Raw genomic sequence first — 12,208 nt, 5'->3', positions numbered from 1 at the left:
TGCACATTAATTAGTAATTTCTGCATACTTATGAGAGTATTTGCAGGGTTCATATGGTAGCATGAAAAAGATTTAAGTGGAATCTTATCTAGTGATTATGCATTTTCTGCCCTACTCCAAGGCCTAAGCCAGAGATAATCACTAATGACATGGTCTTGGTGTGCACTCATTCAACCACACGTGGCCAGAAATCTTCCAACCCGCAGATGTCCTTCACTCACTCAGTTCAGTGAAGTCTGGATTAAATAAAACCTTGGGAAATGGAGTGCTATGGCTTATTGAATTTGGAGGTCACTAGAACTCCTTTTCTTTGCAGTACATAATGCAGGATATCTGCAGATACTGATGCCTTGAAATAGCATCTTCAAATAATCGGATCTTCTTCTCACTGATACACGTATTGTAGTACAGGGTTGCGCGTGTGCACGCTCAGTCGCTCAGTCATGTCTGACTTTCTGTGACCCCATGCACTGTAGCCCACCGAGCTCCTCTGTCCATGGGATTCACCAGGCAAAAAAACTGGAGTGGGTTGCCATTTCCAGGGGGGTCTTCCCTACCCAGGGATCCATCCAGCATCTTCTGTGACTCTTGCATTGGCAAGTGGATTCTTTACCACTGAGCCATCTGGGAAGCCCGGTGCAGGGTTACCTTTCTGAATATTAATTCTTGTTGTATGATACTGAGGATGATTATGCTGAGAAGAGCCTGAACTGATACTCGGGCCTCATCATAGAAGTTATTTTAAAATATACCCTGCATCTCTGACAGGATATTTTCTCTTGTTGTTCAGTTCCTCAGTCTTGTCCTACTCTTTGTGACTCCACAGGCTGCAGCATGCCAGGCTTCCTTGTCCTTCACCATCTCCAGGAGTTTGCTCAGATTCACGTCTGTTGAATTGGTAATACCATCCAACCATCTCATCCTCTGTCATCCCCTTTTCCTCCTGCCCTCAATCTTCCCAGCATCAGGGTCTTTTCCAATTTTCTCTTAGTTTGCTGCTTTCTCCATTCATAAAACACCTACAATTAATCAGCTTAACTGAGGTCTATTTAATATTGGATGATGAATAAATGGTCTATTGTCCTGTTGTCTTTTTTAAAAACAATTTTTTAAAAAGCGTAAACATATACCTTATGTATTACATGAAAGAACATAGGAGTTGGAAAAGAAAATTTAACAGCTGTTACTATCTACTGAGAGTTTCTGTATTGCTAGGTATTGCTAAGTGCTTATTTTATTTCATTTAATACAACAATATGTGGAGAACACTGAGAGATATATAAGCTCTCTATTGTGCTCAGGTGCTCTGTCATGTCCAACTCTTTGCATCACCATGGACTGTGGCCTACCAAGCTCCACTGTCCATGGGATTACCCAGGCAAGAATACTGGAGTGGGTTGCCGTTTCCTTCTCCAGGGGATCTTCCTGACCCAGGGATCAAAGCCAGGTCTTTTGCATTGAAGGCAGATTCTTTACCATCTGAGCCACCAGGGAAGTTCAACAAAGAGCCTTAAGAAATATATCACATCATCATCATCATCATTATCACCATCACTTTCTTGCTGATAAAGAAATGGAGCACCAGAGAGTGAGGAATTTTCCTGGGGCCATGGCTGACAGCAGTTCTACTTGACACTGATGCTGTGGTGATGTGACTCAGGCGACGTGTATAACATAACACGTAGGGCATGTCATAGCCTTCTGAGAGAGGGGAAATTGTGGTTTAAAGGCAGGCTAAACAGACTGAAAGGCTTTTTCTTCAGAAGAGGAAACCACACCAGACGGACAAGTGACGTTATCCGGAGACCCTCTGGCTGGGCTTGGTTGAGACCCAGCTCCTGATGAGGTGTGACCTGGGGCCTGCCTTTCTGGCTGTAGAGGCCACAGAGGGGGCTGCCAGGCAACCACTTAGAGGAAGCTGCTGGAACAGGGTGCTCATTCTCCTGGGCAGGAGGTGGGGTGGGTGGGGGGCTAGCATGGGGGATGAGAGAGGTGTTCTGCCCAGAAGGAGTTGGAGAATCCCAGGCTGATTTCCAGGAGCACTGCAACACCGCCCCTTCTTGGTCCTCTGAGCGTGATGTCAGGATTAGTAGAGTTCTACCATTTCAGTCTCTGAGATGTTCGTGAGGCACCCCTTGGGTGTGTTGTCACCTTGAGGCATGATAAAGGGAACACTAAGCCTGTTCCCTTCACTCTTGGGGTTATATCCCTCTGGATATTAACTATTTGAGTATAAATCTTGAACATTTTAATATGAAGCTTTAAAAATTAAGCACAAGTTACTGCTGAATGTAATGGACACACTGTCATTTATAAGGCTGGCACACAGAAAATGTTATTTCAGAATAGCACACTCCTCTCTCTTTTAAAATATGGTTTCTGATGCTGTCATATTGGATTGGACCTCAGATTCCAGAATCTGCATTTTGTCTCAAAACTCACACGCCAGAGAGAAGCTCCAGGGCCTCAAAGGACTGTCTGGTACCCAAAGCCGAGACTGCCTTCGTCAGGCCACTGAGATACTGTCATCAGGCATCATCCAGGTTTTGATGAGGAACCATGCTTGGTGCTAAGCAGAGAAGCATCACTTCATAGCACAAGAGAGGTGGTGGAGAAATTTGCTCTTAAGGGCGATAGGGTCACATCAGAAATGGAATCTTTGAGGAAGTTAGGAAGGTAAAGTCAGTTTCCCTTTGTACAGCAAATCTCAGCATCTAATGACCTCCAAATTTCAATCAGTTCAGTTCAATCGCTCAGTAGAGTCTGACTCTATGACCTCATGGACTGTAGCATTCCAGGCTTCCCTGTCCATCACCAACTCCTGGATCTTGATCAAACTCATGTCCATCGAGTCAGTGATGCCATCCAACCATCTCATCCTCTGTTGTCCCCTTCTTCTCCTGCCTTCAATCTTTCCCAGCATCAGAGTCTTTTCCAATGAGTCAGTTCACATCAGGTGCCCAAAGTATTCGAGTTTCAGCTTCAGCATCAGTCCTTCCAATGAAAATTCAGGACTGATTTCCTTTAGGATTAACTGGTTTGATCTTCTTGCAGTCCAAGGAACTCTCAAGAGTCTTTTCCAACATTACAGCTCAAAAGCATCAATTCTTTGGCGCTCAGCTTTCTTTATGGTCCAACTCTGACATCCATTCATGACTACTGGAAAAGCCATAGCTTTGACTATATGGACTTTTGTTGGCAAATTTCAATGGAGATGGCAAATTTCAATGGAGATCCTAAAAAAGATATGTACAAGCAAAACATCAGGCTCAACATAACTGAGCTATGATAATGTCCATGCAGTGACTTCAAGATGCACCTGAAACCCATTAGAAGATTTTATCATCTTCATAAAACCTGACCTCAGAGCAATTTGTCATTTGCCTTTGCAATGAGAGCAGGAGAAAGTGCTGTAATATTTGACAATAACCAACATGGACCCTGTGCATTACGTGGAAATAAAGGAAGGAGGGTGATGTGCCCTTAGGTTGCCCTCTAATGAAATGATCACAGGATAGATTAGCTTGTGACTTAGGAGAGCAGACTAAGAATCAGTGGTTAATTCAGCCAGAGGGAGAGCCAATCCTTGGCAAAGGTGACGTGAAAATGCATTCTGACTTTCCATGCTTTATGTTATGAGTATGAACACTCTTAAGGGTCACAGGAAGTGCAAGAGAACTCAAAAGTGCTCCAGCAGTGACCTTTATCTTCCCGGTAAAGAAATCTTCTTTATTGTTAGATTTATAAGTAATTCACCAAAATGTTGCCAGTCTATGAGTTATCCAGTCAACCTGCTTGTTCTTCTCAATGAAAGCCTCCATCTGCAAGGCTTTTAAATCCTGTGTTTCCTGGTGTAAGAAGGGGATTTTAAGTTTTTTTTTTTTTCAAAAAGCAAGAGAACTTGTACTATCTCACTATTAAACTGGGGATCTAAGAAAATCACAGAGACAGCTCTCACACCTTGGGCAGAGATAGAGTTTCTTTATTGAAATAAATGGTAAGTAAAAGTGTCCAGAGACCCTGGAAGCCAGTATCTCTCTGGCAGTTGTTGGGGAAGGGTTCTCCACCTCTGTTTGGGTGGAATGGGCGGACAGCCCTGTTCATCCTTGTCTTTCTCACTCTGCTTACCCCTGTCAGAGGTGCTAAGGATTGTGTGGGGTGGGGAATCTAGCAGAGATTTTCAGAAGCAGGTAAGGAATCCAAGCAGGGAATTGCAGTATCAACTTTGTCCTTTCACATCTTCCTGAACATGGAAGGAAAATCCAAAGTCAAGTGGAAGTGCTTTATTTAGAGAATATGAAGAACTTCCTATTTTGGCTGCAGCACGTACTCAGAGTTCTCGTCACTTGCTACCTTCGGGCTTTCAGAAAATTAATTTCAAAGCCACACGAGTCATGCATCTAGGTAGGTGGACACAAATCACAAGTATACATTTTCTAAATATGCAAACACATACGAAAAAGTTCTGAAAATGTATTCAACAGAATGATAGTAATGGCTGACTCAGGAGAGGGGATGGGGAAGGTGATAGACAAGACTGGAGAAACGGCTGGTTAAAGGAGATATTAGCCTAATTTGTTCTAACATTTTAATATTTCACATGGGCTTCCCAGGTGGTGCTAGTGGTAAAGAACCCGCCTGCCAATGCAGGAGACTTCAGAGGCACAGGTTCAATCCCTAGGTTGGGAAGATCCCTTGGAGGAGGGCATGGCAACCTGCTCCAGTATTCTTGCCTGGAGAATCCCCATGGACAGAGGAGCCTGGAGGGCTAGAGTCCATGGGGTCTCAAAGAGTAGTACACGACTGAAGCAAATGAGCACAAGCACAGGGAGAATATTATTTATTCATTTGCCTTATTCCTAGAACCCTCTGCAGGCTTACACTTCAGCATTTTCCACTTAGGAGTCCAGTCGAATAACTCAAATTTGGGGCATTGAGGATGTGCTTTTAGACCAGCGGATTATGTGATTAATAAAAGAACGCAGCCTATCAGCGTTTGATAGAAATGTTGTATCCTCCCTGTGGTCGTTCCGCAAGGACAGCACAGTCCGTTCTCTCCCGCCTCTTTGGAGAAGGCCATCACAAAGCCTGACTTCTGGTTCTAAATACAAAGCCATTGTTGCAGGCTCCACTGAGTCTAGTTACGAACACAGATAGGAGGCTAGGAAAGTCCCTCCATCCACTTAACGCTGAACAATTGATTCTCGGAACCAGATGAGAAATAGAGGCGGGACAACATGGAAGGCAGCCAGCCCCCTTCACCTTGGCCTTCCTGCTTCCCGAAGCAGCCTGAGCTGCTGCTGGCGCCCAGGCCTCCCCAGCCTGGCTAACCCCCACCCTCCCTCTGGCTCCTACCGCTCTGTTCCATGTACCTCATGCTCCGGCCAAAGGAAACCACCTTGCTTCCTGAATATTCCCGTGCTTTCCGGGAGCCTGCCTTGTTCACGCCGATTCCTCTGCCTCCTATCGCTCCTCCATGGCCCGACTCCAAGGCCAGGGCCTTCATCTAGTCTTTGTGAATTTACCTAACCAGATGCCATCTCTTCCTCCCCCGACCCCTGCCATCGTTTGAAGGCTCCCTAAGTCTAGTTAGAAACGCACATTTAGCATCCTCCCTGAGAAGTGTGAGCCCTCGAAGGCAACTGCTGTGTGTTACACAAGTCTTGTCTCCTTCCTTCCCACACTCTAGGCTTATTCTAGAATCTGGAGACATTAAAATGGTCAAGGATGTGTCCCTATGCTCCTGGAATTCATAGTTTACTTGTTGTTGTTCAGTTGCTCAGTTGTGTCCAATTCTTTGTGACCCGTGGTGTGCAGCATGCCAGGCTTCCCAATCCTTCACTATCTCCCAGAGTTTGCTCAAACTCATGTCCATTGAGTCGATGAGCCATCTGACCATTTCATCCTCTGTCTCCCCTTTTTCCTCTTTCACTCAATCTTTCCCAACTTTAGTGTCTTTTCCTTGTTGTCCAAGGGACTCTCAAGAGTCTTCTCCAGCACCACCATTTGAAAGTTTCAAAGAAGCCAGGCTCTCCTGTTCCCAGAGCTGCTCAGTGCATGGAGACAGTTGGTGTGGAAGCCTGGGGCCCATTGTCTTTACCTGACAAGGTTGGTAATTATCCAGCTTCCAGACACTGATTGTCTCCATGCACTAAGCTGCTCTGGGAACATGAGATCCTGACTTCTTTGCAAACTCTATGTCTCAAAACTGGGAGGGAGAGTCATTCTGCACAGGACCTATGGGCCAGGGTAGAACCCCAGAGGGGAGTCTGCTTTTCCACTGGAGATGGAAGAGGCGATGAAAGTTAACACTGAGATGAACAATTCAACCATGCAGGCAGAAATCGGTAACCTACCTGTATGATCTCTGGGAAGAGGGTTAAGCACAACAAATACTCTGCTCCCCGGCGTGTGCAGGTGTCCATTTGTAAGGAGCAACAGCTGTTGGGTCCTCTCCCCACTTTCCTCGTTAGAAAGGCGGAAGGAACCTGGCTCTGACCACAGGAACAGGACTCTGCTGGGTCCTGTGGGTCCTTCCCTACCTGTGGCTTGAAGGACTGGCCCCTAGCTTAGGATGGAGGCGAGATGGAGAAGGCAGCCTCCCCTGACCAGCTCCTTGTGTTTGGCACTCTGGAAAACATATTTAACCTCTAGAAGAAAGCAAGAGCAAAGAGTTGGAGCTCTGCTGTGCCCCAGGGAGCTGGCATGTGAGGGCAAGAATGGGATGGATGGAGTTTTGGCTGTGTCCATGTCCTGAGGAGAGGGAAACATCCCATTGACTTCAGGTAAACCCTCTTGTACGGGGTAGGCAGTCAATGGACTGAGAGAGTACTCCCTGGAGCCCAAGGGCCAAGGTTCAAAGCCTGGCTCTGTCACCTACTGGCTGGGAGACCTGCGGTGGATGATTTAACAACCCTGGGCTTCAGTTTCTCTGTCCATAAAACGGGAACAGTAAGTAGAGTTGCCAGAAAGGATTACATGCAAAGGGCTTAGAGGAGCACTTGGCACAGAGTCAGTATTCAAAAAGATAGTGGCTGTTTTTAAAAGAGTAGGACATGATAAATATGCTATCGAATCTCCTCCTTCCTCTAATCTAGTTTGTTCAAACCAAATTCAGCCATTGACAAGGTGACATGCCCCCTGACTTGGTAGTGCTTTTTCCTCTGTGAGCTGAGGCCAAATCTCACCAGTCTTGAGTGTCCAGGCCTCTCTGTAGTCTGCTCAACTGGTCAGGTAAATCCTACTGGGTCTCCATCTAAAGATGTCTACACCAGACAAAGCCTGATTACAGCATCTATCTACACACCCTTAAAACTTGAGAAACTCTTTGAGAGCAAAAACCGTATCTAATTACCTCCCTTATTATCTTCACAAACATTTTGAAACAACCCCCTCTTCTGTGTCAGGTGCCCAAATGGTTATTTATCATCTGGGTTGTTCTCTGGAAAGGTCTGGGCTTCCCTTGTGGCTCAGCTGGTAAAAAAGTCCACCTGCAATGCAGGAGGCCTGGTTTCAATCCCTGGGTTGGGAAGATCCCCTGCAGAAGGGAAAGGCTACCCACCCCAGTATTCTGGCCTGGAGAATTCCTTGGGGTCGAAAAGAGTTGGACACGACTGAGAGACTTTCACTTTCACTGGAAAGGTGTTCTCATTTGGACAGGAGCTAGAACTGAGTCATGCCAGTGGGTTAACACAGTTCCTCATTCTAGCCTGGAGCTCTTGCCTCGTCCAAATGGTGGCAACATTTTCGTGCTGCATGTTGGGAAGAGAGAGAGAAGTTTCAGGGCAGGAGGTGTGAAGCTGGTCTATATCCATTCCTGCCAGCACAAAGACCACTTGGGACTCCACTGTTGTGAGTGTCACTCTGGGTCTCAGGTCCACCAAATGAACACACTCCATTTCCTGCACCTACCAAGATGATTTGAAATAAAATGAGGGCCACTTCATTTCAATCAAGTTTAAGTAAGTCACATTTTTATATTCTAAAGCAATATATCTAAAAATATCTGTAATACCTTGAAATTTTGAACAAAAATTAAGTTCCCCTATGTTCATAAGCTGGCTTTCCGGGTGGCACTATTGGTAAAGAACCTACCTGCCAATGCAGCAGACATAAGAGACACAGATTTGGCCCTTGGGTTGGTAAGATCCCCTGGAGGAGGGCATGGCAACCCACTCCAGTATTCTTGCCTGGAGAATCCCATGGACAGAGGAACCTGGCAGGCTATAATCCATGAGGTCGCAAAGAGTTGACACGACTCAAGTGCCATACCATGGCATGTTCATGAGCACAAAGCTCTCCCATTTGATGGATTGGTACCTTTATAATTGGTTTAATTGCACTTTTACAAACATGATTTGATGATGTTAGAATTGATTTATAAAGGTTCAGGAAAGTAAAGAGGAGGAAGGTGATGAATGAATTAATTGGAGGATGAAGAACACTAACAACGATCTCGTAAACACAAGAGTTTACCAGGTGATTGTTCATAAGCATTTTATTTGAGATGTGGAGCAGACCTGCAACACGCTACCCATTTTGCAGACGGGAAAGTTGTCATCTGGGAATATAATCTGGCTCTCCTTGGATTTTTACAGATGCCACACACACTGTTTCTGCTTCTCATGGGAAGGAGGGAGGGGTAAAGGTAAACAGAAGAGGGCTTCAGATGAGCTTGAAGTGAACGCAGAAGGCTGCTGGCATGGGGCCAGCAGGGGACAAGGCCAGGACAGCTGCTGACCGGCTGCCAGCACAGGCCTCCTGGACAGACCTGCCTGAGCGCCCATGGTTCACCTTCAGCGCAGGCTCCAGCCAACGCTCCGCGATGGGTCCTACCTCTGAGCCCATCTGCCCAGAGCTGCTGTTACCTAAGTACTCGGAGACGTTCCACTGCTGCTCCCACCTCAGGCTTCTGATTTTTCACCTCTGAGGCAGGACTCTGCAGTAAAGGTTCCAGATGCTGGTTGGGTGACTATCCCCTGCCCTTCCCCTGCCGGCTGATCTCGCTGACCCTGGTCTCTGAGCTGGGTCAGTGCACAGCTGGAGTGATCCCCGGTGACACTGGAAGCAGACCCAGGGTCTCGGCTTGTTGAGGGTCAGTGACCTTTCTGGCTTGACTAGGTTGTCAGAACAATGCCACAGGCCAGTGGGGAAGTGCTGACAATTGTGAGCATCGGCAAAGCAGGTTCCTCGCCTGGGAGACTGATGGCTATCTGTCCACATCTCAGCTTCCATGATGGCTATTGACTTTGAATGAGCAAATTGAAGCTGAGGCATCTTTTTTTTAAAAAAAGGAATTTTTATTGAAGTATAGTTGATTTACAATGTTGGATTAATTTCTGCTATATAGCAAAGTGACTCAATTACACACATACATACATTCTTTTTTTATATTGTTTTCCTTTATGGTCTTCCCTAAGATATTGAATATATTTCCGTGTGCTATACACAGTATGACCTTTCGTTTACCCATTCTATATGTAGTAGTTTGCATCTGTGCTGTGCTAAGTTATTTCAATTGTGTCTAACTCTTTGCAACCCTATGGATTGTTAGCTTGCCAGGCTTCTCTGTCCATGGGATTCTCCAGGCAAGAATACTGGAGTGGGTTGCCATACCCTCCTCCAGGGGATCTTCCTGCCCCACCGATCAAATCTGCATCTCTTATGTCTCCCGCGTTGGCAGGTGGATTCTTTACCACTAGCACCACCTTGGAAGCATTTGCTAACCCCTAACTCCCAGTCCCCTCTCCTCCCATTTTCCCTCCCCCTTGGTAACCACAAGTCTGTTCTTTTTGTCTGTGAGCCTCTTTCTGTTTCACAGATAGGTTCATATGTGCCATATTTTAAATTCCACATGTAAGTGTATCATATATTTCATTCTTTTTTATGGCTGAGTAGTATTCCATTGGAAGGAAAGTTATGGCCAACCTAGACAGCATATTAAAAATCAGAGACACTAATTTGCCAACAATGGTCTGTCTAGTCAAGGCAATGGTTTTTCTAGTGGTCATGTATGGATGTGAGAGCTGGACTAAAAAGAAAGCTGAGCACTGAAGAATTGATGCTTTAGAATGTGGTGTTGGAGAAGACTCTTGAGAGTCCCCTGGACTGCAAGGAGATCCAAACAGTCCATCCTAAAAGAGATCAGTCTTGGGTGCTCACTGGAAGGACTAATGTTGAAGCTGAAACTCCAATACTTTGGCCACCTGATGCAAAGAAATGACTCATTGGAAAAGACCCTGATGCTGGGAAAGATTGAGGGCAGGAGGAGAAGGGGATGACAGAGGATGAGATGGTCGGAGGGCATCACCGACTCAATGGACATGAGTTTGGGTGGACTCCAGGAGTTGGTGATGGACAGGGAGGCCTGGGGTACTGCGGTTCATGGGGTCACAAAAAGTTGGACACGACTGAGCGACTGAACTGTGTACTCCATTGTACACATGTACTACATCTTCTTCATCCATTACTCTGGTGAACATTTAGGCTGCTTCCATATCTTGGTTCCTGCTATGAATATAGGAGTACATGTATTTGAATTATACTTTTTTCCAGATATAAAGGCATCTTAAATTAATCAGTCACATCCTCAGATCATTTTCTCAAGCATAGGGTTGAACCCCAAAAACCGTTTACACTTTGGGGAAGAATCACAAGTGTATGATGCTCGTGGTCTTTTCCCCCTCTATTTTTCTCTTCCCTCTGTGACTTATAATCTTACACCCTGCCTATCATCTTTCATGTATATTTACTTTTTATGTATATATATAATTGAATATGCAATCATATCCTCATATGAAGTGAAAGTGAAAATGTTAGTCTCTCAGTTGTGTCTGATTCTTTGTGACTCCCTGGACTGTAACCCCTCTGTCTCCTCTGTCCATGGAATTCTCCAGGCAAGAATATTAGAGTGGGTTGCCATTCCCTTCTCCAGGGGATCTTCCTGACCCAGGGATGGAACCTGGGTCTCCCGCATTGCAGGTGGAGTCTGTACTGTCTGAGCCACCAGGGAAGCCTGCATAATATATACTATAATAATAATATGTAATATTTAATGGCAACCCACTCCAGGATTCATGCCTGGAAAATCCCATGGACTGAGGATCCTGGTGGGCTACAGTTCATGGGGTCACAAAGAGTTGGACACGACTGAGCAACCTCACTTCACTTCACTTCATAAATACTATTCTACTTACAGAAATACTATGTGTCTAGGTGAGTACCCGGAACTGGTATAGATACAAAGTCTCTGCTTCTGGAAGAATGTGGCCTGGGCTGGCTGGACAATGGGGACACGCACACAAATATCCATTCCACAGATAAGATGCAATGAGTGCTATAAAAGAGACACAAGGATGTTGCTATTGGGGTGTAGATGACAGTGAGCCCAGTTGCAGATGGAGAGATTGGGGACATGCAAGAAGGACGAGAGTTGGTCCAGGAATTGGGTGGGATGCAGTCCACGGGATCTCTGAGTCGGACACGACTTCGAGACTTCACTTTCACTTTTCACTTTCATGCATTGGAGAAGGAAATGGCAACCCACTCCAGTGTTCTCACCTGGAGAATCCCAGGGACGAGGGAGCCTGGTGGGCTGCCGTCTGTGGGGTCGCACAGAGTTGGACACGACTGAAGCGACTTAGCAGCAGCAGCAGCAGCAGCAGCAGCAGAGGTGGCAAGACTTTGGATTCTTTTGCAGGGTCTGGTGGAAAATGGACACTCCACAAATTCCAGGTAGAAAGAGCTGCCTGGATAAGAATGTGGAGATGGTAAATGACAAGAAACCTCATTGTGACTGATTGATTGAAATGAAAGATGGTCACTGAGTGTCTGCTGCGCACAGCCATGGTTCTAGGTGCTGGGGATCCAGGAGTAAACTAAACACACAAAGCCCTTGCTCTCACTGATCTTGCATTCTAGGGGCAGGAAGGACAGAGAATAAAGCTATAACATACCAGGTGGTGTGAAGCTCCAGAAAGAAAATTAAAGCAGGACAAGGGGGCAATGTTATTTTAAAGAGGGAAACTAAGAAATCTTTTCTGACAAAAACCTGCTGGAAGTGCAGGAGGCCGCTGTGTGGATTTCAAAGTTGGGAGATGGGCTCACAGTTGTATTGGGTGCCTTTTTCTGGAGTGTGGTGTGCAGATATTGTTGGAGAAGGCAATGGCACCCCACTCCAGTACTCTTGCCAGGAAAACCCCATGGAGTG

Source organism: Bos indicus x Bos taurus, chromosome 9, assembly GCF_003369695.1.
Source record: "Bos indicus x Bos taurus breed Angus x Brahman F1 hybrid chromosome 9, Bos_hybrid_MaternalHap_v2.0, whole genome shotgun sequence".
NCBI lineage: Eukaryota > Metazoa > Chordata > Mammalia > Artiodactyla > Bovidae > Bos > Bos indicus x Bos taurus.
The sequence above is the reverse complement of the archived record's forward strand: the minus strand, read 5'-3'. Positions refer to the sequence as shown.